Source organism: Piliocolobus tephrosceles, chromosome 10 (assembly GCF_002776525.5).
Source record: "Piliocolobus tephrosceles isolate RC106 chromosome 10, ASM277652v3, whole genome shotgun sequence".
NCBI lineage: Eukaryota > Metazoa > Chordata > Mammalia > Primates > Cercopithecidae > Piliocolobus > Piliocolobus tephrosceles.
Genome location: NC_045443.1, coordinates 128,261,967 through 128,287,488, shown reverse-complemented (window position 1 = coordinate 128,287,488; position 25,522 = coordinate 128,261,967). Strand labels below are relative to the sequence as shown.

Genomic DNA, 25,522 nt, shown 5'->3' with positions numbered 1-25,522 from the left:
CTCTCTTGCTCCCATTCTTGCCACATGATGTGCTGGCTTCCCTTCGTATTCCACCATCATTGTAAGTTCTGTGAGGTCTCACCAGAAGCAGGTGCCGGCACCATGCTTCCTGTGAACCCAGCAGAACCGTGAGCCAATTAAACCTCTTTTCTTTAAAAAACACCCAGCTTCAGGTATTTCTAGCAATGCAGAAACAATCTGACACATATGGCAAAACGTAAGAGCCTTGCAAGACCACCGAGATGCTCATTACCCTCAAGGGAATGCAGACGTGGCCCAATGCAATCCATTAAGAAGTTGATAATAGAAACCTCCCACTCTGCAAATCTGACCACTGGACATAATTAACAAACATGAGTGTTACAGATTAAAAAATTAGGGGACCAAAGAGGGAAACAAAACTACAAGTCATTTAGAAGTTAAGGGCAAGGACCTTACATTCTAAGGGTTGGCAAACTTTTTTGGAAAAAGGTCAGATGGTAAACATGTTCAGCTTTGCAGGCTAGGCAGTCTTTGTGACAACAACTAATCTTTGCTGCCATATACTAAGGCAGCTGTAGATACTATGTTAACAAGTAGTGTGGCTGTGTTCCAACAAAACTTTATTTGCAAAAACATGTGGTGGGCCAGATTTGGTCTAAAGGTTACATAGTTTCCTGGGTCCTGCTATATACCAATACATAAGGTTATGCCAAAGCTACACTCAGAGGAAAATATATAGCTTCAGATCCTCTTATACGAAGAAGAGTATTTAAAAACCCCAAATTAACCAAAACATTCAATGCCAGAAACTAGAAGACTAACAAGATAAAGCCGAGGCAGGAGGAAAGAGTAAATAAAGAGAAAAGCAGAACACAATGAATTAGCAGACAGCAGCAGAACCAGCAAACAACCTCAAAGCCTGGTGCTTTTCAAAACTTCTATAAAATAAAATGCTTTTAATTCCTAAACATGCTTTTATTTTAACATTAAAAATCTTTCCAAAAGCTATAATATGATAACTGCTGAGACACAGGACTTGTTCAGTCTGTCAGCGAAGAGTAGAGCTGGTACGTAATCCTGCAGATAATTAAATTCCAAGCACAAATTCATAACATGAAATGTGTTAAATTCATGAATGTGCATCGCTAGAAATCTTTAACTTAAGAGTCTCACAAAGGGCTGGTTCTTTGGAAAGACACACAGAAATGAAAAAATTCAGCTTGAAGGGTGTTTCCAGATTCCGCCCAGGTGAAGTTTTGGTCTCTTCTGGTTCGCCGCTGCATTTGCCATTAGCCTGGGGACTGCCATCTGGGACGGCTGTGCCGTGGGCAGACTCCAGGGCTGCCCGTGGTTTTCTCCTCTGTAAAGTGGGAATGACCATCTCACCTGCTTAATAGGGGAGCGGTGAGCATGACATGGCTTCGCACGTATGCATCACAGGCTCAGAACCCTGCCTTGCACATGGGAAGAACTCTGCGATGTTGACAGCCTCCTCCACGCCATCACCCTGTAATCACAGTCCTTGTACTCCCCTCTAACAATGGGTGCTTTGGAACCTGTCTTTCAGAGCCCCCTGAGGTCTCCTCAGGCTGCCAGCAGGGCCTGCTGATCTCTCTCACCCCTGCCTCCAGGGCGTGTGCCTTTGGACAGTACTGAGTACCCTGCAGAATAAAATTGAAAAGTGCTGACCTTGTGGGACCCCGGATGTTGGTCTTTTTCAGAATGCATCCCTGAGAAGCTTTGCGTGGAGGTAGAGATGCTTTAAGAAGCCAGACGTGGAGCCTCAGTCCTGACCCAGGCTGCAGGTCCTGACCCAGGCTGTAGCTCTTCATTCTCAACAGAAATAAGTGGCTCGGAAGCTTTCTCAGCCTCCGCCAAGCATCCTTCCTGTGACATTTACAAAGCAGTTTCTTTTTTTTAAAAAAAGAAAAAAAAAACAAGGCTGTGTAAATTTTTGTTCAAGAAAACGCTGCTTGAAATCTCTCTGATATTTTCCTCCAAGGTCAGCAGGCTTGCATTTATTGCCAGCGATTTTCTTTTAGGGCACAGGCCTAATTTAAATTAGAAAAGCAAATTGCTTGTTTTGAGGGGAAAAATCTCTCCCCTGATGCTCCACTTTGTCCCCCCCCCCAGAAAACAATGATCGGTTAAGAAAACAACTCAGACTCTCCCTTGTTGACTGAGTTGGCGGAAAGGGGTTGAGTAAATCTGGGCTTGGACTGAGGTCAGTGTTTGTATTTGAAAGCACGGTTTTCAGAAGGCTTCCACGGCAGATTTCAAACGCCAAGACAGGAGCCTGCTCTGGGGACCCGCTGGCTCATGTGTGCTGCTGGAGGGGACACGGACCCCCAGATGGGCAGGCCCCTGTGACTGGGTCACGCCCTGTAGGAGGGCTTCCCTGCTGAATCCACAGATAGAGAAAACGAGTGTTGTGAGATGCTTGCATTTAGCAAAGTGGTAGCAACGAGCAGAAGGCTGGCTGGAGTAGGAAGAGCACAGATGTGGTGTTAAGAGCAGTTCTATTTAGAGCCCCAGGCTGGGAGCTGGCAGCACGTTGTGGAAGGGTGCCCAGACGTCCCCTGGAGGTTTTTAAGAATGGACCCGGCAGCTGGCTGCTGGGAAAGGTGGGCACGAGTCAGTCCCCAGGGACCACGCTGCACACGAAGGGCAGAAATGTACCCTTTGGACAGCTTGCAAGCTGCCCACCAAGCCCCCTTGGTGCTGGGGGCAAGGGAGCAGCTGCAATTTTCTGTGTAGACTGCCTCCTTGGTTGCCTGTGAGCCCCACTGCGTCTCCCCGAGGTTCACCCCACACCTGAGGGACAGGTCCTCAGGTTTGTTTTTTTTCAGCTTCAGCAATATACTCTACATATCCCTCATCTCTGAGAGTCTCATACTGGTTGTTCTTGTTGAATCTCCGACCCGCAGGCAAGGCTTGACTTTAGACTCTCCTGAGCCTATGGGTTAAAGGGAGGCAGAGCGGCTTCTCCAGGGCTCGCAGAGTGTGAAGTGCTGGGGTCACCGAGTAGAGTACCCCCAGCACCCCCACATCCTCTTCTGGGGCTGGGGTAGCTGGACACCCCTCCCTGTTCGGGTGCTGTCTTGGTGAAACTGTGAGCAGGGGGCAGGGAGACCACATTCCTGATTTTCTCAGGATTGAGAGGATCTCCAGGGCTGAAACTGGGAAAATCCAGGCCTACCGGTGTGAGTGGGTTGGGCCTTCTAGCATGGGGTATCCATTGTTTGGGGGTCTCCTATGTGGGCGACACGATCTCTCCAAGGAGGAGTCTGCTAGCCGTCACCCCAGATTTTTTCCCCATTGCACAGAGTGGCTGTGGGAAGCCACTTCTCAGCAGAGGGGCACATTTCCCAGCAGCCCTTGGGTCTGGGTGGCCACGTGGCTTGTTCTGGCCAATGGGAGAGTGGAGCCCTGAGTCGGGGGAAGGTGCTGCCCTTCTCAGTACCCCCTGGCTAGATGCTGAGGCCATGAGGCCCCAGGGGTTGGGGAGTCAAGGAGGGAAGGGGCCTGGGTCTCTAAGTCACTGCATGGAGGGGAGCGGCCTCCAGCCAGGAGCACTCATCTCTCCTCTGAGGAAGAAAGAAATGTACGTTGCAGCAAACCCCACATTCCAGCGCCTTCCTTAATCTAGAGGCTGGCTTTGCAGTCACACACACACAGCATGGTTCTGCCCCTCCAGGAGCTCTCTTACCCGCAGCTTCCTCCTGCCACCCCCTACCCACCTCCAACTGAGCCTATCGGCCACCACGAAGAGCAGGAAAAGCCAGGAGATCTGCTCCCGTGCCTCCGAGTCCGGAGGTCATTGAGGATCATGGAATCCACATGAAAATGGCGTTCAGGGCCCACAGTATTTAACCCACAGTGCTTCAAAAATCACCATGTGTGATCCGTTTCTTGGTGGCTCACGCCTGTAATCCCAGCACTTTGGGAGGCCGAGGCAGGGGGATCACCTGAGGTCAGGAGTTCGAGGCCAGCCTGACCAACATGGAGAAACCCCGTCTCCACTAAAAATACAAAATTGGCTGGGCGTGGTGGCGCATGCCTGTAATCCCAGCTACTCGGGAGGCAGAGGAGGGAGAACAGCTTGAATCCGGGAGGCGGAGGTTGCAGTGAGCTGAGATCGTGCCACTGCACTCCAGCCTGGGCAACAAAAGCAAAACTCCATCTCAAAAAAAAAAAAAAAAAACCATACTAATCTTAGATAGTTTTAACTTTATGATTAATGGAATAATATACATTTATTGTAGAAAAAATTTTAAAGCACAGAAAATAATTTAGAAAAACACATATCTCATTAAAATCATCATGGATAACATCAGATATTTATAGCTTGAATTTGATTTTGCTGGAGGATTTAGAAAATGCATATAGATGCAATGTATTTTGAGGGGATATTATGAAGTTTTTGTTTTCTCCTTTATGCTTTTCAATTTGTGTTTTACAATGAATACCTTATGTGTGTAATTCTAAAAGATAAGATGATTCAGTCGGTCCATTATTATACTTTAAATACATTTACAAAGGTGGAATTTTTGGGTCAAAAAAACCATGTTTTTAGGGCATTTGATAAGTGAGAGTTTGTGTCTATTTCCTCTTCCATTAGTGGTGCACAAAGTGGGCTTTCCCCTTTCCCCTTGACAGCCATGAGAAACATTTTTTCGTCTTTAGTATTTACTGTTGAAAATTTAGAAAAGAAAGACATGTCAAAATTTAGGGACTCGTAATCTAGGGATGTGCCTGCTCGGTGATGACCAGCACTTGACTCTTGTCATGCCCTTTCGCTTTCTGTACCATGTGAGGCGTGTGTGTGCACACGTGTGTTGGTGTGTGTACACGTGTGTTGGTGTGTGTGTGCACATGTGTGTGCATGTGTTATCCAACGGAGCTGGGGTCCAACTCACCCACTGCAGTCAGGCCAAACAGCCGCACCGAGGTTTGCAGTATGAGAAAGAGAGACATTTAGTGCAGGGCATCTGGCGGGGAGAACCCAGCAGCTCCTGCAGAAGACCTGGACTGCCGGATGGCTTAAAGGGGAGGGTCTTGAAAGGCAGGGAGGTAGAGGTTACTGGCAAAGTCATACACCAATACATGGAGGTGATGCACTGGTTTGACCTAAAGGTGGGATCTCTGGACACAGGGGCTTACAGGTTGTAGGTATATGCAAAGATTTTCTGATTTGTAGGTGGTTAGGAGGAGACACTTTGTGTAAACATTTGGGGTCGGCAGAAAAGAACGTTAGCTCTGGCTCATGGGTGTGACCTCCTCCAGCCCCCTCAGGAAGAAATTTCGAACAAAGAATGGTGCTCAGAGCTTAGTCCTTGGCTCCCCTGTAGCTAAGGTCTAGGTGCAGGCGAATCCATTTTGGTGGAGGTCTGGGTTTCTGAAAAACAACTCAGGGACAGATGTGATGATGCTTTAACTTCCAAAGGGAAGCAAACATCTCCTGACTCTAACTCCCTTGGCTCTTGTTTTAAGCTACTATTACCTTCTTTTTTGTTGTTGGTGTTTTTGAGATGGAGTCTTGCTTTGGCACCTAGACTGGAGTGCAGTGGCGCGATCTCAGCTCACTGCAGCCTCCACCCCCTGGGTTCAAGACAGTCTCCTGTACCACCATGCCTGGCTAATTTTTGTATTTTTATTAGAGACAGGGTTTCACCATGTTGGCCAAGCTGGTCTTGAATACTATTACCTTTTTGCTTCTCAAGTTGCTTATTCACTTCCCTGGGCCAGTTAGGTGCCTGAAATTCCCCGAGAAGGAACCTAAGATTTTCCATTATTTCCATGCTGAGGGGAGGAGGCCCACAGGCCCCTTAAGATGGGTCCCCACTCTGCCTCACATGCACACGTCTGTCCCGTGAGAATTGTGTAGGCTAAGGCTGTGCCTCTAGGCCAGGAGATGGGGAGCAGGTGCAGCTGGCAAACACCGATGTGGCTCCTCGGCTGCTGGGCATCCTCACCCGCTGTCATGCCCATGGCGCCTGTGGGTTGTGGCTGCAGAGTCTGAACTGATGGGTTCTCAGGCCTGGTTCAGGGACTCTGTGTGTGAATCGTGCGACCTACAATAAATCATTCACCCCTGGAGATGGCTTTCTCTTGCCCTGTAGGAGGTGACCTCGAAGACGTTTTCCAACTCTAGCTTTGTACGATTTTCAGTTTTCGATGGGGCTTGTCTTTTCCTGACAACGGGATACATTTAAAGCTCCCCGTACCTCCAGGATTGGTTGTCATTCTTGTGGAGGTGCACTTGTGACCTTGGATTGGGGCAAGAAAGCATCTGAAGACGGGACCTCGAGGAGGAAATGGGAGCAGAGGGTCATCAGGAACTGGAGGAAACCATCCCTTCTGCGGGAGTGAGGGAACAGGCTGTGGCACCACAGATTTCACTGCTTGGGTGAAATGCAAAGTGTTTTTCCCTGGGCTTTTTCTTTCTCTCTTTAAAAGCTTGGGAGTGCAAACAAAGCTATTAAGTGACTTAGTAATTGAAAAGAGCTTTAATGAATCTATTAGTTAGGCAAGGAAGACTAAACTGGAAAGACTTGGTTTCAGATTTCTGTTGGTAAGTCATCTTTCAATTCAAAGAAAGTGCATCTCCAAGTGGCTTAAACATAAAAAGGATATGTAGATGTAAATAACCTGAAAGTCCAGCGATAAGGAAGAGATCAGGCACGGTTCGATCCAGAGACTTAATGTCATCAGCAAGGACTTTGTTTCTTCTCATCCTTCTCTCTGCTCTTTGGGCTAACGCCGACTCCTCTTGTAGCTGCCAAAATGGCTTTGACCTTGTCCCCCAGGCTATGTGCTTGCTCCAGTGGGACAGAGCATGACTTTCTCCAATCCTAAAGTTCACTTTGGACTGGCTTGAGTTCTCTGCCCATCCCGTGTCCTGACTGTAGGGGTGGAAGGTGCTGGCTGGTTAATCCAACATCACATCCAGCCAGCGTTGGGAAGAGCAGTGAACTCCAGGGGCCTGGGGGGAGTGACTCCAATGTCTGCGGCATAGGAAATTCAATTCTGGTTTATTTTCTCCTCTGGATAGTAGAAGTTGGTTTTGGGGCAGTAGTGTGCTGGTAAAAGCTGTGATTCGTAGAGTCCAGCCTGGCCAGCATGGTGAAACCCATCTCTACTAAAAATGCAAAAATTTGCCGGGCGTGGTGGGACACACTGTAGTCCCAGCTACTTGGAGAGCTGAGGCAGGAGACTCTCTTGAACCTGGGAGGTGGACGGAGGCTGCAGTGAGCCAAGATTGTGTCACTGCACTCCAGTCTGGGCAACAGAGTGAGACTGTCTCAAAAAAAAAAAAAAAAAAAAAAAAAGAAAAGTTCTGGTTTGTAGTCTTTGCCTATTTCTGTGGTGTAAACACTCCAACCACAACTGATTTCCAACTACTTGTGACTTAACAGGTTGACAGTGTTCCTGCATATTTCACAGTTTGAGAGGCTAGGCGCTGGCTTCCGCACACAACCGGGAGAATGTCCTTGGTCATTGCCGCTGGCTGGTGCTGGTCAAGGGGCCTGTGTGGGGAAACCCAGTGGGCAACAGCCCTCGGAAGTCAGTTAGCATGTGAAGTCAGCCCGAGCTGTTGGGTGCTTCTCCCAGTGTCTCTGTGCCACATTATCAGCCCAGAGGATGATATCAAATGCACTGAAGTAACACGGTGATTGTGGCCATACGCTCCCGAGGGCTCAGGGTCTCTGTCCTGTGGCTTTTCTGATGTCACTCCCTAGCCTTGCTGCCCCTGAAGTCTGACAGTGATTAGGATCACTTGGTTTTAAAATGTCTCCCATAATTCCTGGGCTTTATATGCAGACCCTGGGCTTAGATACAGGTGTGCTACCTTGTACAAATTAATTTGCACTTGATGATAAGGTTCCTTGAAGTAAGGATACTTTTAATCTTCCCATCCCATTTATATAGATTCTTTGTAATGGTTAATCTTCCTAGACTGGATAATGAATTCGGCCACAGGTAGAGTCCAGATCAATGTGCAATTGTATTTTAAATGCAGCACGCGTCTCGGGGCTGGATCTTACCGTGCTCTTAACCAGGGTGACACGTGTCTGCCCTAATGGATTAAGAGCTGAGCGGCCCGTGAAAGCTAATTTGTCTAAAACCACAGGGCAGGACGTGGCATGTTTCCTCACAGCACCCTCTCTGCCTTCCAGTCTTGTAGCAAGTGCGTGTGTGTGAGTGAGTTCGAGGCCTTGTTATACAGTGTTGGTGAGTTCGAGGCCTTGTTCGGGAGTCTGCCTCTCTACTTCCTTTCCTTCCTCTCAAAGGGAGAGGCTACAGGCCCCTGAATCCACAGTTGAGCTTTCCAGCCAGTGAGAGCGGAATCCTTCGCGTCCATCAGGACTGTTGGTGAGCACTGTTTTGGGAGGGTGGCTGCCTGGTCTCCAGCTCCTGCCCCAGAGCCTTTGCATGTGCTGTGCCAGCTACCTGGAGTCTCTGTCTCTGTCTTCGTCTCTGTCTGAGCACGGCTGCCTCCTTTTCACTGCTCTACGCTTTGCTCAGAGGACGCCTTCTCAGGGGGGCCCACCTTGACCACACTCTCTAAAATCGCTGCCCCTCGCAGACCCCACTGCTTGCTCTCTGGTTTCCTTGTTCTGTTTTGCTATCGTGAGCTGAAACAGGCTGTTGTTCGTTTGCGTGTTTCTTGCCTCTGTTGCTCTATGGCCATGGGTGCTCCTCTGGGGCAGGACCTTACCCTTGCCCCTGTGTTATTCACTGACGCGTGTCCCACGCAGGTGTTCAATAAATGTGAGCGGAGGGACACGGAGCAGTGGTCCCCCTCCGCAGAGTGCAGCCTGGGTGGGCTTTCTTTCCCTCCGCATGTGTAGAATTTGTTTTCTTACCTGTAAAGCGGGAGACCTGTCCCTGACCTAGTGGTTTCTTTCTCCTCCCCAGTTCCATGGGTCGCTCACCCCCGACCTAGTGATTTCTGCAGGCACCAGCTCTCTGGTCCCTGGTCCCGTGGGGCGCCTGTCCCTGACCCAGTGATTTCTATAGGGACTGACTTTCCTCTCTGTGGTTCAGTGGTCCTGGTCCCCAGGTTTGGGCTCTCCCTGCCCTTTTTCCTCTCCTGTTGGTCACTTGTGGGGCCCACCTCCCCTGACACGGGAGACATATGCTCCACACACATCACGGGACTTGCTGATGGGAACTGGGGGCTGCTGCTGTGGCCTGTGCACCCGGGGCCAGGGCGAGTGTGAGCCCCCGTGTTCCACAGCCAGGAGGCCTGCACGTCTTTGTGCAGGGGGAGCTCTTGCCGGGGCTTAGCTCTCCTCTTAGAATGAAAGGTTGGCACTGGTTGGCAGGTGGCTGTTGCGGGGGCTTCGGGCTTCGTTTAAGGACAGCCAGCTGAACCAGGACCCCTGAGGCCACTGTTGGAGAATCACTGCAGTTGAGAGAGGCAGGGATTTGGAATGTGTCCAGTCCAAGACTCAGACTCACGAGCAGGGAGGGATATAAATTCCTGCCATTCTGGGGAAGGAACTGATGGCACTCCACGGAGGGAAGCAGGTTCCTTCGTTCCAGCCCCTGTCTCAGTGAGTGGCACTGTGGCCTGGCCGGGAGGCCACGCATCCCTTTCAGAGCCGGCCTGGTTCGGATCGTGGTACCTGTGACCTGCTGGTGTGAGCTTCAATGCGTAGCCTAGTTTTCTCATCCCCAAAGTGGAGATAATAATGGGACTTGACTTATAAGGTTGTTGCTATCAGGATTAAATGAGTGAATTTAAGCAAAATATCATGGACAGTGCCTGGTGCTTAGAAGAGGATAGATGCATGTTAGTTGATGTGGGTTGTCGAAGCAATAAAGGTTATTATTCCTAGTGGGATAGTCTGACTTGTAAGACTAAAACCAGCCTGGGCGTGGTGGCTCCTGCCTGTAATCCCAGCACTTTAGGAGGCCAATGCGAGCAGATCACTTGAGGTCAGGAGTTCAAGACCAGCCTGACCAACATGGCAAAATCCTGTCTCTACTAAAAATACAAAAATTTGCCGGGTGTGGTGGCATGTGCCTGTAATCCCAGCTACTCAGGAGGCTGAGGCAGGAGAATCACTTGAACCCAGGAGGTGGAGGTTGCAGTGAGCCAAGATTGCACCATTGCACTCCAGCCTGGGTGATGAGAGCAAAACTCCATCTCAAAAGAAAAGAAAAAAAAAATAAAAAGACTAAACCCAGAGTCCCAGCCAGAGCCAGGGCTTCTCCCTGGAGTGTGGGGCATCCTCTGGGGTGTCCTGGAGGGGAATCCATCTTCGCTTTCTGGTCTGCCTTTGATTCCCACACCCTGTCCCCTGAGCCCCAAGTACCAATGCAAAGATTTTTCAGCCTCTTGTGGCAGGAGACTGGGGGTACGGTGGTTAGAAACATGGCTTTAGCACCAGGGATGTGGATTTGACTCTGGGCTCTGCTGGTTACAAATTGTGTGACCTTAGACACAGCATTTGACCTCTGGTTGCCTCAGTTTTCTCATCTGTACAATGGGGATAGTGGCTTAGCTATAGAGTCAGGTTGGGGATTAATGATGTACAGCACTGAGGTATGACCCCATCCTTGGATGACCCTGGCCAGCTGTCATTGTCACCTATGGCTTTGAGGAGCCCAACCTGGTGCAGCCACACTTGGCACCCCTTGCTGTGTTGACCATTCTGTCCTCCTGGTTTACTCTCCAGCCATGCATAAGGGGTATGAGGTGCCCCGAGGCTGACTCATTTTCTGGAGTGCTCTCAGCACGGCCACCTCTTCCTTCCCCAGGACTCCAGGAACAACATAGGCGCAGTTTGTTTTTCTGTTTTGCACGGGAGTTAATTCCTAGGCACTGATGAGGGGCTCTCTGCCCATGAGGCTGATTAGCAGAGAAGAATTGAGGGCAGCAATTATGACGCAGAAGAAAGGCAAGACACTGCAGTCATGATCCTAAATCCAGCCTGTGATGCTGGGCTGAGTGTCCGTCAGTCACGATCCTAAATCCAGCCTGTGATGCTGGGCTGAGTGTCCGTCAGTCACGATCCTAAATCCAGCCTGTGAAACTGTGAAACGAAGGCTTCCTCCAGCCTTGGGAGACCGGGCCCTCATGGTGCAGTCAGGGCTCGTGATTTAGCTTTCTGTCCTTGAAATGGCAAACAGAAGAGGACTTGGGACCATCTGACCCTTCTGTGGTCTCGTAATTATGATGGCATGCCTTCCAGAAGCTACGAGTAGGGCACTGCGCTGGCATTCCAAGGCATGTGTTAGAATCGGTTAAAATGATGGCAAGACTGCGGTTTCTCCTGCCCATCCACAGAAACAGCGCTGAACGCAGGGACGGCTGTGATGCTGTCATTAGTTAGCTTTAATAGGGCCATGCCTGCCCTTTCTTTGGTTGACAGCGTTCCCCGTGGTTTCCTAGTATTAAAGTTATCAATTTAATGTTTCCAAAGGCCCATTTAGGCTTTTCTTTCATATCTGAAAAGAGAATAATTTTTCCTTTGAAAACCTTGGTGGCCCAGAGCAGCTGCCTCTCTCCCCTTGGTCTGTACTGATCCTCTAACTTAGGGGGTGGCTCAGGAGGGGGCAGAGGTGAAGCCCGGTGGTTGTGTGGTCCCTGGGGCCAGATGCCCACATCCAAGTCCCCACGCCTCACCTTTCGAGCTGTAGGACCAGGAGGCGCCTGAAGCCCTCTCGGCCGTGGTGTCTCCCTCGTAACACGCACGGGTCATCACGGTACCTACCTCATGGCCTCTTTCGGAGCTTCAGTGGACACTTTGAGTAAGATGCTTTGAACTTTGCTTAGTACAGAGTAAGCTCTTAAAAGTTGGCCGCGATTACGGACACGAATAGTGTTAATAGTTAGCACTAAAACAGAAAATGAAATTCTGGACACAATTTATTTTAGAAAACAGCATGATACACTGAACTTCAGTTTGAAAATAAAGAAGTAATTGGGCTAAAGATAAGCTTAATCTGTGATGGAAGGTTCCATACGTAATTGTTCCAGGGCTTTTAGTGGGAGCAAAATTAATTTTCATGTAAGATGATTAAGCTGATGAAATTGCTCTTGAGCGGTAAGTGTGTTTAATTAAATGCAGGGCGTCGCTGAGCTCAGGTACACATTGTCCCCGGGGAGTGTCCTGTTTTCTGAGCTGTCTCCTTGAGCAGGAAGGGGGGTTCTAGGCGGTGGGTTTGTTCCCCATCTTCCTTGGTGGCTGGAATGTCTATGATCGAGAGTAACATCGTGAGATGCCCATTATGCTGGGGTAGAGTGTACAGGCGTGACCTGTGCAGTCTGCAGTTATTCAAACCAACTAGAACTGACTAGAAAGCTAGCCAGGTCCCCACAGGGCTAGACTTCCTGGAACAGAAATGCCAGGAAGCTGAGGGCTCCCTCACATGCCAGGAATTTATGGAGTAATCCAAGCGTCTTAAGCTCTCTGGAATTATTTTATTGATTTACATCTCTGGAGAACGGAGCAGCCTGACTATGTTTCCTGGGGGAGGTTTTTATCTCGGCTTTCAATTTTCACCTGTTAATGTTCTGTCATTTGTAGCTAAGTGGAGACACAAGAAATCAAATATTTCATTCAACACTATAGTTAGGGTGCGGGTCCCATGAGCCAGGTGCCGTTCGGAGACTGGGGGTATAGCAGGGGATACGGTGGTCCCAGCCCCTGAGCTGCTCAGACTCATCTGAATGAGCCCAGCCTGCTGACCAGGAGGAAATCCACTCACCCGGAATGGTGTAGACGCTTGCTGTGTACAAAAGAACAGCAATTAAAGGGGTGAGGTACCTTTTTGAACAGTTTTGAAAAAAATTTAATACTTATTTTTGTTTATTTATTTTTTTTTTGTGGCAGGGTCTTGTTCTGTCTATTAGGCTGGAGTGCCTTGGCCTCCCAGAGTGCTGGGATTACAGGTGTGAGTCATTGCACCTGGCCACTAGACTTCTTTTTTATTCTTTGTTTTTTTAAGACAGAGTTTTGCTGTTGTTGTCCAGGCTGGAGTGCAATGGTGTGATCTCAGCTCAAGGCAACCTCTGCCTCCCGGATTCAAATGATTCTCCTGCCTCAGCCTTCCGAGTAGCTGGGATTACAGGTGCCCACCATCAGGCCTGGCTAATTTTTGTATTTTTAGTAGAGTTGGGGTTTCACTATATTGGCCAGGCTGGTCTTGAACTCCTGACTTCAGGTGACCCACCCGCCTCAGCCTCCCAAAGTGCTGGGATTACAGGCGTGAGCCACCGCGCCTGGCCAGAGTTTTTTTAAAAGAGCAGTTTTAGGTTTACAGAAAAACTGATCAAAGAGTACAGGGAGTTCTCAAGCATCCCCTCTTCCTGACCCCACAGTTCCCCCTATTATTAGTGTGGTACATTTGTTTCAGTTGATGATCCAATATTGATATTTTATTATTAACTAGAGTCTATAGTTTACACTAAGGTTTCCTCCTTGTCTTGTGCCTTCTATGGCTTTTGATGGGTGTGTTTCTGTCATAGCATCAGACACAGTAGTTCCACTGCCCTAAAAATCCCTCCTGTTCTACCTGTTTTTCCCTTCCTCCCCCTCACTCCTGGCAACCACTGATTTTTTTTTTTTTAACTATTTCCATAGTTTTGCCTTTTCCACAATGTGCTGCAGTTCGTGGTCTCCAACCTTTTTGGCACCGGGGATCAGTTTCATGGGAGACAACGGATGCGGAGGGGAAAGGTTTCAGGATGAAACCTCAGATCACCAGGCGTTAGATTCTCACGAGGAGCAGGCAGCCCAGATCCCTCCCATGCGCAGTTCATGGCAGGGTTCGTGCTCCTATGAGAATCTAATGCCTGATGATCTGACAGGAGGCGGAGCTCAGGCAGTTGCTCACTCGCCCACCGCTCACCTCCTGCTGTGCGGCCCGGTTCCTAGCAGGCCACCCTTACCGGCCCGCAGCCCGGGGCTTCGGGACCCCGATAGAGTTGAAATCGTACAGTTTGTAGCCTCTTCAGACTGACTTCTGTCACTTAGTGATGTGCAGTGAAGGCTCCTCTATGTCTCTTTATGGCTTGATAACTTATTTTTTTAAAGTGTTGAGTTATTCCAGTATCTGGATGTACCATTCATTCGCCCATGAAAGACATCTTGGTTGCTCATGGGAGTAATTCTAAGCTGAACCTAATCGGTGTCTATTCCCAAACAGGGTGGCTTTCATGTGTGTTCATCTGGGGAGACCCTGGAGAGATCAAGAAGGCTAGACATTGGCGATTTCTGTGCTCTGGACACCAATTTCATGACCCACAAGTTATTCATCCAATGCCTACTCATTCTAGCAACTAGATGTTGGTGATGCCACTATACCAAAGCAGCTGGGGGTGGATTCAGAGGACACTAGAACCCATGGTCATTACGTTTGCATTACAAGAAGCCTGATCTTCTCAACTCTCTACACAGTCAACACCAAAACATTGGCCAAAGTCCCTAAATAACTTATTTACCAAGCAGAATATTATCTTCTTAATAACCAAAGTTAGTAAAGCCAGTAGGACCCAGGGAATCTGCACATTCCTCCTCTCCTTTCCCATGAGCTGTACAGGAAGGTACCCCAAGCCAGGCCCGAAGGTTTCTGGATAAACAACAAATGGGGAAGAGGACACTGTTGCTGGAAGGACATTGACACCAGGACATCGTGGCTCCACCTCGTTCTGTTGAGCATCAGGGTTGGTTCTAACCAAGTCCCACAAATTCTTTTGCTCCCGGCAGACAGTACAGGGGGTATGTTGGTCAATTCTTTATTTTCATTAATTTTAGGATTCCCTAACTGTGACTCGAAGCTTTGGTTCTAATCACATTATTCTTATTATATGTTCCCAGAGTTGGTTTACATTACTTTCACTTTAATGGGGGCTACTTCTTGGACTTACTAATTGCATGACTAATTACACGAAAGTGTTGTGGATCCTCCAGTCCGATGTGCTGTCTCAGGCATGCATTCATTCATTCACTCGACATGTGTTGATCCAGTGTTTCCTGCGTTCCAGGCACTGCTCTAGGCTGGGAGGGGCCCGATGGGCTGTGAGACCAACAAGGCCTCTACTCCCAGGGGCCTCCCATTCTACTGGGGCAATTGGTGATAAGCATTTGAAATGGTGATGGGGTGGGGAGATGCGGTGGGGCTTTAGCCTCTCCTGAGAGGTGATCTGAGGACAGGATGAGGCAGCAGAGGCGGGAAAACAGGATGCAGCTCTGCAGAACATCTCAGCGCAAAGATCCGATGGCTATGAAGTGTGGAATTTTCTGTATATACTGCTATGAACACTTTCCCATTTTAACATTTGAATGCAATGTGGAGCCAAAGAGATGGTACTGAATAGGCATGGCACACACACCTTCACGATTCTCTGCTGTTCCGTACCCAGAACAAGGTGACAGGACACTGTCCCCACGACACTACTAGGTGTGTATTGGTTTGGGTTTTTACTAAAAGTGGCAGAAAATCTAATTACACTGACTTAATCCTAAAAGGGAATGTGTTGAAACACAACCGAAAAACCCAGCTGTAGGTATTCAGCTTCAGTTACGGCTTGATCCAGGGGCTCCAGTAATGCTGTGAGGTCTTGGTTTCTCCTCATAGCTCAGTGCTGCTCTCTGCAGTGCTGACTCCACACCCAAACCCTCTGTAATGCCAGGCTAACATTCCTACCTTGCTGGGCTCATGTCATGGAGCTGGCTGATGGGTTAGTGTTCACTCATTTCCCCACCCATTCATTTCTTCTATAGTGTGCGAGTATCTGGCACATATCCAACACTGGGCTAAGAGCTATGTGGTTATTACCTCATCTAGTCCATTCAAGAAGCCCTTGGATTAGGTGATACTATTTTACCTACTTCACAGCTGAGTCAGTTGAGGTTCAGTGAGGTCTAATGAACGTTCAAGGTGATTCAGCTGGTAAGAAGCAACGCTGGGGTCCTGGCACCTGCACAGAACCAGCTGGTAAATAAGATAAATACAACCGCTCATCTCCACTTGGTCCTAGTTTTGTGAGGACCACCAATAGGTAGTTAGGAAATTAGGAATCTCTGGTGCTTGAGAGCACCGGTAGGGAGGAAAGATTTCCTGAGAACACAGGTGAAGGGTGTTAGAGGGAGGGCTTCCGGGGCGAAGTGACATCTGCCTGAAAGACAATAGAGCCAGCCGTATGTTGGGACAAGGAGGGTAGACCAGCCTCGCTGGGGGACAGCAAGTGTGAGGTCTGACCGAGAAAGGTCAAAGGCTCCGTTTGAGATCGTGGAAGGAGTAGTTCGTCATAAAGCGTGGAAAGGGAGGGTGGTGGCGAGAGATGAACACTGAGGGCTTAGTGGAACCAGGTCACGAGTGGCATAGTAACCTTCACGCCGAGGCTGGAAGGCAGAGGGACTTTGACAGGGGAGGGACAGAGATCTCCGTTTAGCAAGTCGGCTGTGCAGAGAAGACAGCAGCGGGTGGTGGAGTGGATGTAGGGCGTCCGGTGGGAGAATGCCGGTGCGTGAAGTCAGAAGCTGGAGTGTAGAGCGGGGAAGGGTTGGAAGGACGTTAAGATGTGTGGGCATCCATCAGGTCCCTTTCAGGTGTTAGGTGGGACTGCACCCCTGGGCCCCATTTTTCCATCTGGGCCTGTGCATGACGCATGGAAACAGCAGCAGTTGCTAGAATGAGATAGCATTGGATGAATAACTTGTGAGTCACGAATTGGTGTCCAGAGCACAGAAATCGCCAATGTCTTGGGGTGCAGCATTCAATGCCAGCAGTATCCCCTCGAGCTTCTCCTTCCCGCTGATGTGCGGTGACCTGGGTGGTGGCCATTCCGTCAGCCTGTGTCCCAGGTGGGGATGATTGGAGCGGAGCTGCAGACACAGGGCAGGTGCCACCAATGCACCCAGGTGATCTTAAGCCACTGTAATCAGAATTATTTGTAACCACAGCAGAGTCCAGCCTACCCTCACTGCTACATATGGGAAGGCAACAGAGAGGCTGAAGCCTTCACTCCTTCGGCATCTCAGCAAGTGCTTCAGTAGCTCCTTTGGCCGGATGCTCTCCTGGGTTCTTAGAATACGATGAGCAGGGTCCCTCCCCTCCTAGAGCTGACTGTCTAATGGGGACAGAGGTAGGTCCAGGCACTGGCCTGCCTGGCTTATGGTTTTTCTACAGCAGTGACCATCAGCCCACGCAGTGGGTGTGGAGAAAATGAACTGCTGAGCTTCCTGAGGCTGGAACAAAGCAATCTGATGAAAGGCATGTGCTTAATTCTCAAGAAACAATGAACACAGGCATGAGCAGCAGCCGGGACGAGAACGGAGAGGGGATGGGTTCCGTCCTGTGTGGCCCCCTGGGGTAGGGGGAGCTGGGATCTGTCACCCAGCTGGGGTCTTCTCTCTGCAGTGCTGGGTCTGAATCTCAGCTCACTTTTTCTTGTGCTCTGGATTCTGTGATTTTAATTAATGTGCTGGAGACCCTGTTGTTATCGGAAACAGAAAATGATTTGTTTACATGTAGAGTCAGCCGGGTGCGGTGGCTCAGGCCTGTAATCCCAGCACTTTGGGAAGCTGAAGTGGGTGGATTACTTGAGCTCAGGTGTTCGAGATCAGCCTGGGCAACACAGTGAGATCCCATCTCTCTAAAAAAAAATTTCTTTTTTCATTAGCCAGGCATGGTGGCGAGCACGGGTAGCCTCAGCTACTTGGGAGGCTGAGGTGGGAGAATAGCTTGAGGCCGGGAGGTCAAGGCTGCAGTGAGCTGAGATTGTGCCACTGTGCTTCAGCTCAGGTGACAGAGTGAGACCATGTCTTAAAAAAAAAAGTCATCTTTAAAGAGAGGCAGGTTTCTTTGGATTGGATGCTGTGACCTGCTGGACCAAAGGCAACATATGGCTTGTGGTGTGAGAGGGACCAGGGCTCAAAGACCACCAGTCAGAGACTTTGGGTGTGGTTATTAACCTGCCTGAGCTAATCATTCATTTGCTCCAAGGGCTTTGATGAGGAGTTCGGGAGATAGGGCGGAGAAAACATTAAACCCGAGCACTCCTGGTGCAGGTGAACTTTTCCCCCCGCTTCCTCACTCCACGTTTCTTGCTTCAGATTCCTTCCCAGGAATTCTGTCTCCTCTCTCCGTGTATACAGCACAAGAGAACAGGTGGCATTTCCTGCCTCCCCGTCTCCACTCCCAAGGATATGTCATTCTGTGTCATGCATCTCCAGGAGAGTTGATCTGGGGTGGGGAGATTTGGGGGGAAAAGAGCGACTGAGGAAGGGAAGGTGGTGTCTTGTGACACAGCTCATTGTCGAAGGACAGGTTCCCAGTGGCTCTGCTCACCGGGCGCTTGTCCCCCCTGTGACTCATTAAGACAGGCGTGCTGTGTGCCAGCGGCTCCCATTCGCAGATTGAATTACCATCCTATTCAGCTGACATAAAGCAGTTCCTGGCCGGCTCGGGCAGCCCATGAATAAGTAAATAGCCTTCCAGCCGGGTGCTGAGCACAAACATCCGAGGCTCAGAAAGGCTGGCGTCCACGGGGACAGGAAGGGGGGCTGGCGGGGACGCCTGGACCAGTCTGTCTGGTCCACTAGACCACTGATCTCCGGTGCCTTGTAAGTACCTGCTTTTGGGGCTGGGGAAAGAGCCCGATGGGTTAATGAGATACAGCTTAGACACAGACGGGGAATTTATCTCTTTCTAGGCTGTGGGCTGTAGAGCAAAGGCTGTTCTCTGGACTGAGAGGTGGGAAGAGGCGTTTCCGGACTCAGGGGACGGGAGGGTGGCGGGGGTTGTGAAAACCCCTGGTTTCTAAACCTTTGGGTCTTAATTGCGGCTCAAATCTCGGTTACTACCCTGGGGTGTTCCTTTCCAAATCTGTCCTCAGGCCCTGTATCAGGCTAAAAAAGACCTTTGGTCCCGAGGGTCCGTTTGGGCAGGCTGTGGGCAGGACACTCAGGATAAGATGGGTCTCAGGAGGAAAGAAAGGGCTGGGTGTTCCGTTATTTGTCCCGCCAACTTCCCTCCCTCGGGAATTCACCGTTCTGGTGGAAACGGTTTGGTTTTGCTAGTTTAAGCATCACAGAACTGGCATTAGAAACAGCATGTATTCAAAGTCGTAAGGGGAAAATCTCAAGAGGAAATTCCTACTCTTTTTTCGATTTCTGTGCAGCATTTTCAACTCTTTGAGCTCAAATGATGAGACGAAGTTGAACACCCTTTAGAGAATGAATATAATCAGACAATGGATATAATTGTGGCATTTTAATTTCATGTAAGTCCACTGTACAATATACATTTTGCAATATACAGCAAAAATGTGAGGGTGCTGACTCTGGCTTAAGACCGGGGCGGGGGGGGTTCTTTTTTTTATGTGTTCTATGTAGCGAGGACCTTGTAGTAAACAGGTGAAATGAACTGCGTCTGTGCCTAACATTAAATAGTAAGAAGGAGCTCCTCCCTCGTGGCAGAAGGCATAATCCTGTGCTCCGTGATGAACATGTTTATGGGGCAGGGCAGGTGGCTGGTGTTTTCTGTTGCCTGGCATTCGACGGCAGCGGTAAAATGTACATCAATAAATCATTGTTTTTGTTTTTCTCTCTGCCTGAATGACTCTGTTAATTAAAACTTTGTGTAAAGTGGTCTTCGAGCTCTGTACTCAATTTCACTTGGGCTGGTTAGGGTTGGTTATGCACAGCCCCACAAATCCTTTATCTTGCTGGACCACTGTTGAATGAATAATTATCATATTTCACGTGTAACCATACAGAGTAGTTTTTTTATGCCGTATAATCATTAGCAAGCTCTCCAGTCAACCTGGTGAGATGTTAGAGCCCCTTAGCCTCTTTAGTGATTGAGCAGGCTGAGCCGAGGGCAGGAGGGGCCCCAGGGCTAAGAGAACAGGGTGGTTGAAAAAGCACATCCCAGGAGCCCAGAAAGATGAGGGGAGAAAGCAATGGATTTACTTATTCTATGCCAAGGGCACTGACATTCACTAAATGCATTGAGAAGCTGGGAATCATTGCCCCACCTAAAATGTTTTCTTCTTTAACAGAACTAGAAAAAAAAAGTACATCACTTGCAGATTATCGTGACTTCCTATAATCTCGTTTTTTCATGTTATTCTCTGAGAGAACATGATTCCTTAGAGGAGAAGAATAGGACGTGTGTTGGTGGAGATAAGGACTTGGTGGTTTGCATTAAAAGGAGGTAGTCAGCAATGATGACGATGTGCCTCTGCCTGCAGGGATCTCACGGGAGGTCTCTGCCTTGATTCCTTTGCATCCAGCCCATCTGATCATGGTTAGAAACATCTCCGTTTTATTGTTTGCTGAAATCGTCCCACAATGAAGTAGGTGGACCAGTGATGTTACATCAGATGACTTTAGAAGATGTATAGATTTTTTGAAATGTTTTTATGTGATAGCTCTTTCATGTAGTTTAAAGAAAAGACATAGGCATATCAAATAAGTTAACGTGATAGTATAAGGTTTCCTTTTAGAAAGATTTGTAGAGAAAGACTTCAGTGAGTTCCCAAACTAGACACAAGCATGCTTTCTTTTGTGCTGCAACAGTATTTTTTAAATTGAAAGTACACACATATAATTAGAAAAATCAAGTGTATAAAGATATATGAAAAAATTCTCATGCTGTCTCTTCTTTCCATATCCAGTCCCTCGAGCCCACTTTCAATACTTCTAGTGGTTTCTTCTTGAAGCTCTTAAATAATATTTAGAATTGCCTATATTGTGACTATTTTTTTGACCTACCAATTTTCATAAGTAAAAAATATTAATAGCACTTTCTGGGGTGGTAGATAAGTGGTTCTCAAAGGTGGTTCTTTGACTGGGCAGTTTTGCCTTTCAGGGTTGGTGTTGGGAGACACTTCTGTTTGTCATGATTCGGGGAAAGGTGTGTGCTACTGGCCTCTGGTTGCTACTGGCAGGGATGCTGCTGACCACCCCATAGTGCACAGGACAGCCTGCCCAAGGAAGAATTCTCTGCCCCAAATGTCACACTGCTGAGGTTGAGAAGCTCTGTGGTAAATGAAGATTTGGTTATCTTAGTTTTCCTCCCCCAATCTATACACGTAGTTAAATTGCTACTTTATTTAAGTGAATACTTAGTTGTTACATTGCTATTGTGTATATATTGTTAATGGTGGCACCAATTAGTGGCTGTGATTACGTTTCTTTCATTGTATGGCTTTTTGGTTTTCCTGGAGTTATTAATAGCCTGGTTTTCAATTGTGCCATTTGCAATCCACATATTAAAAACTCTTCTCCAGTTCTTTCTGATATCAAAAGCTTTTCTTGAGTCTCTCTTTTCTCTAGATTCTTTATTTCTAAAGCTCTCTGTTGTCTTGTTTCAAACCGATTGCTCTTGAGAGCTGAGGCTCAGCTGTCACCTGGGAATTCTTCTCTATCCCCGTTTAAAGTAGGATTGTTGTTTCCTGGATTCTGTGGCTTTACCTTTTATCTTTTTTTTTTTCACTTGTTTTGCTGCAGCAGTCATTTCCTAAGAAAGAACACGCTGTGGAGGTACATTTTATGTGTCTTTGCATGTATGGTAATCTCTCTAACCTCACACTTGACTGACAGCTTGTTTGGGTATAGAACCTTAAGTTGGAAATAATAGTCAATCAGAATTTTAAAGACATTCTGTTGGCTTCCAAGATTGCTGCTGAGAAATCTGAGGCTCTAACCCATTCTTTTCCTTTTTAAAATTCCACCTCTTCTTTCTAACGGTTATGGGAAGTATTTAGGGCCTTCTCTTTATCATTCACCTTCTCGAATCTCATGGTACTCTTTGCTTAGGTCTGTGCTCATCTATGTTGCAGAGCACTCATGAGATCCTTTAATCTAGAACATGTTCTTATGTTTTTCTGACAATTTTCAATTTATCGTGATTCTGGGCAGTTTAAAAACTCTAACAAAACAGAAGTAAAGGAATTTCTGATATTTTGGTTGTTTATGTCAACATGAAGGTCTACTGATATATACAGGAATTTTTGTTTTTAAATATTTGGTGGCCCAGATGAGAATTCCCAAAGAGTTTATGCGTAGTATGCCTGTTGGTTTTTATATTAATTTTATTAATTAACTTGACCGATAATAATTCTTTCTGTAGTTGGCTGGGCATCAGTCAACTGATTGTTATTATTCTCTTTCTGGAAACCTTACTGGTAGAAGTTAGACCTCCTGGATTGATAGTCTCTTTTTCTTTAATATTTTCTAGCACTTTGGGAAATTTCTTTTATCATCCAAATCTGCCATTAAAATTTTTATTTCAGCAACTATCTTTTGCATTCACAGGAGTTATTTTTGTCCTTCTTTGGCCTTTTTAGCATCTTGTTCGTGACTTGAACATGCTTTCTGAAGATACTTGTTAGACTTACTGCTTTTTTTTTTCCTTGTTTGGTTGCCTGGATGATCTCTCTGTCTTCTGGGTTTTATCGTTACGTTCTTTTACTCTTCCATGTTAGAGGTTTTTAAAATGAAGCTGTACCCCTTGGTTGACTGCTTTTGGAGCATAGTCTCGACAGGTTGGGGGAAGTCAGTGGTGAGCTCACTCCAGGCTAGCTGTGAGGGAGCGGAACACATTTTGTTGTAGAAGCTCCTAATGTCAGACATGGTCTTTGCTCTTGGACTGTAGTTTTCTACCAAAATATTTCCAGTCTCCTGCCTAGTTTGAGAGTGGTGTGGGGTAGCATCCACCTACCTGCTTAATGCATTGGATCTGGGGAGGGGTATCCACAGGCGGACTGTCTAATTTGTTTTCAATATAATAGCACTTGGCTATTATGACCTCTGCCTGCTGCATGTGAGTCCCAAGCTCCCTCATTAAATGTCTCTAGAAAATAAACTTCAGTCTCCTGCCTAGATGTCTTTCCCTCACAGATCCCTTGTGCAAAATTCTAAATCTTATTAAATTCCAGCTTGAACTAACATTATGCGTGCCTGTTCTGGTATTCCCTGTCAGACGGAGAGTCCTGGAAGGGCTTGATCTTACTCACGCTTGGGCCTAACAGCTGTCAGGAACTTTGCAGGCGCTCAGAACATGTTTGCTAAATTGAAATAAATTGAATTTTGGCCATACAGATGGTTTTTCAGCTCCAAGTTCTAGGATAAAGCCTTACTTGCTTTTTATCCTTCCTTTCACTCCTGCTGGTTCATATGGACACAGGATACTAGCAAGCTTTTTAATAAAACCTAAGTTAATTCAGTTTATCATCTTATTCTGTGATTCTGAGCAGGTCAATAACTCTTTTTAACAAAATAGAAGTTAAGAAATTTCTGATATTTTGATTGTATATATCAACATGAAGGTCTACTGATATACAGGAATTTTTGTTTTTGAATATTTGCTGGCCAAGATGGGAATTCCTTAAGAGTTTACTCTGTGTAGCATGCTTGTTGGTTTTTATGTTGATTTTTATTAATGAATTTGACCTATAATAACTCTTTCTGTCATCGGCTGGACATCAGTCTCGTCTTGATAATTAAGGATATGTTCAGTGCATGCCCAGATATGACCTGTTCCCTCAATTCTGTCCCTTGCTATCATCTGTCTAACCTGGATAATTAGCCCTAAGTGCATTCTCTTGGCAAATTCAGGAACTTGACGGTCTACTCAAGGAGTCATGAAAGCTTCGCGTCAATGGCTGTGTTGTATCGTTGCATTGTTCTAAACCAGGAAATTTGGTTGAAGGGAAAGAAAAATCTCAGGCTGGGAGGACCATGAGTTCAGTTTCAAACCTGTCCTTCACTCAGCCCTCAGTGTTCTGAACTGGAAAATGGTAGCAGAATTCGTGCCTCTCCCTGGCTCTTAAGCATCAAGGAAGGTGAAGGAGGCAGACAGACAAACTTGCAAGTCATTCTTTGGTGACAGAAGATTGTGTCTGCTTCTTCCTGCAGCTTGGAAATGACGCGCTACACCTGAAGCCTGCAGGTGCTGAGGCCACATTCGATCAGACCCAAGCTTCGGGAGACCCCTGGGGAAATTTCCCACTTCCTGTCCTGAGACCAGGAACTCAGCAGAGAAACTTTGTGGTAAGTCGTCCTTTCTTTTCTCAGAAGCAGTATTCCTCTGTGTCAGTTAGGAGCTGTGTCTGTTCTTTCACAGTTTGCTGATTGATTCGAGGCATATTTATCGAGTGCCAAGTGTATGTCCCCTAGTTAAGAGGAAGGAGTGGTAAACAGAGCAGATGTGGTCCTTACCCTCACAGAGAGAGGAACATCATGGGAATCAGCTGTGCAAAGGCCCTGAGGCAAGAAAGAACTTGATGCCTGAAAATCTGGGTGTCTGGAGCACAGATGGGACAGGTGGACAGGGCAGTTCATTCAGGACCTTAGGGCTGGCAGTGCTAGGGTATTGATTCTAAATCTGAAGAACAATGGCCAGAGAGGAGTGATTGATTTTAGGTGGAGAGTGACATGATCCAATTTTTATTTTAGTAAGATCACTCCTAGCTCTGAATGAAGGTGGAGGTAAGCATGGGAGCAAAGAGGATTAGGCAGCGACCATGTAGTCCACATGACTGGCAAGGGCGGCCTGCAGGCCTGCACCAGGATGGTAGTGGACATGAGGGTCATTGGAGAGGCCCTGGATGTATCTGGGCAGCAGGACCTGCTAGCCATTGTGATAGACTGGGCTGACAGGGAGTGTAAGGGGGTGACAAGAATGGCCTTCATATTTTTGGCCTGGGGCACATGGCAGAAGGGGAAGACCATTTCCTAAGATGAGAAAGACTGAGAGAGCAGTAGAAGTGTGGGGAGATTCATATCCAGGTTTGCGCTGAAGCCCAGTTTTGAGTTTGAGTTACCTGACTGACACCTAAATACAGGGAAAAATCCACAGTTTGACAGTCAGTTTCAGTGTTCAGGAGAGAACTCTAGGCTGGGTTCTTCATTCCTTGTGAAATGTTTGGTTTGAGATTTCCTGTGCAGAGGTGTGATCTGAACTCAGGGCAATAGTTCACCCCGTGTAATCATGAGACAATCTTGGGTAGTAAGAATAACAGCTGCTGTTATCAAAGGTTTTCAACCCTGAAATGGCCGGCTCGGCACTGGTGGCACTGACTGTTCCACCTGCATTTGATCATGCAGCAACCAGCTGGACCTTTGGTGCCCCTGCTTGGGCTTGGCAAATGAGTCTGAGTCTCAGATTCCAGTAAGCATGGTCCTGGTGATGGAGGAGATGGTGATGATGCTGGCGGTAGTCCTGGTGACAGAGGAGATGGTGATGATGCTGGCGGTAGTTGTGGTGATGGAGGAGATGGTGATGATGCTGGTGGTAGATGTGGTGATCGAGGAGATGGTGATGCTGGTGTTAGTTGTGGTGGTGGAGGAGATGGTGATGATTTTGGTGGTAGTCATGGTGATAGAGGAGATGGTGGTGATGCTGGTGGTAGTCATGGTGATGGAGGAGATGTGATGATGTGGTAGTTGTGATGGAGGAGATGATGGTTTTGGCAGTCATGGTGAGGGAGGATGGTGATGATTTTGGCAGTAGTTGTGGCAATGGAGGAGATGGTGGTGATGCCGGCGGTAGTTGTGGTGATGGAGGA

The 25,522-nt window shown here is 47.7% G+C and overlaps 1 protein-coding gene across 1 annotated transcript in view; it reads left to right on the top strand.

Annotated features, from left to right (window-relative positions):
• The first annotated feature begins 18,453 nt into the window (after positions 1-18,453).
• The window catches only part of RIMBP2 (RIMS binding protein 2), a 235,147-nt gene continuing 228,078 nt past the window's right edge, over positions 18,454-25,522 (top strand). Inside the window, exons 1-2 of the mRNA XM_023187248.2 lie at positions 18,454-18,569; positions 23,871-24,005. The gene's annotated coding sequence lies outside the window, so the exon portion shown is untranslated. The remainder of the gene's footprint in view (positions 18,570-23,870; positions 24,006-25,522) is intronic.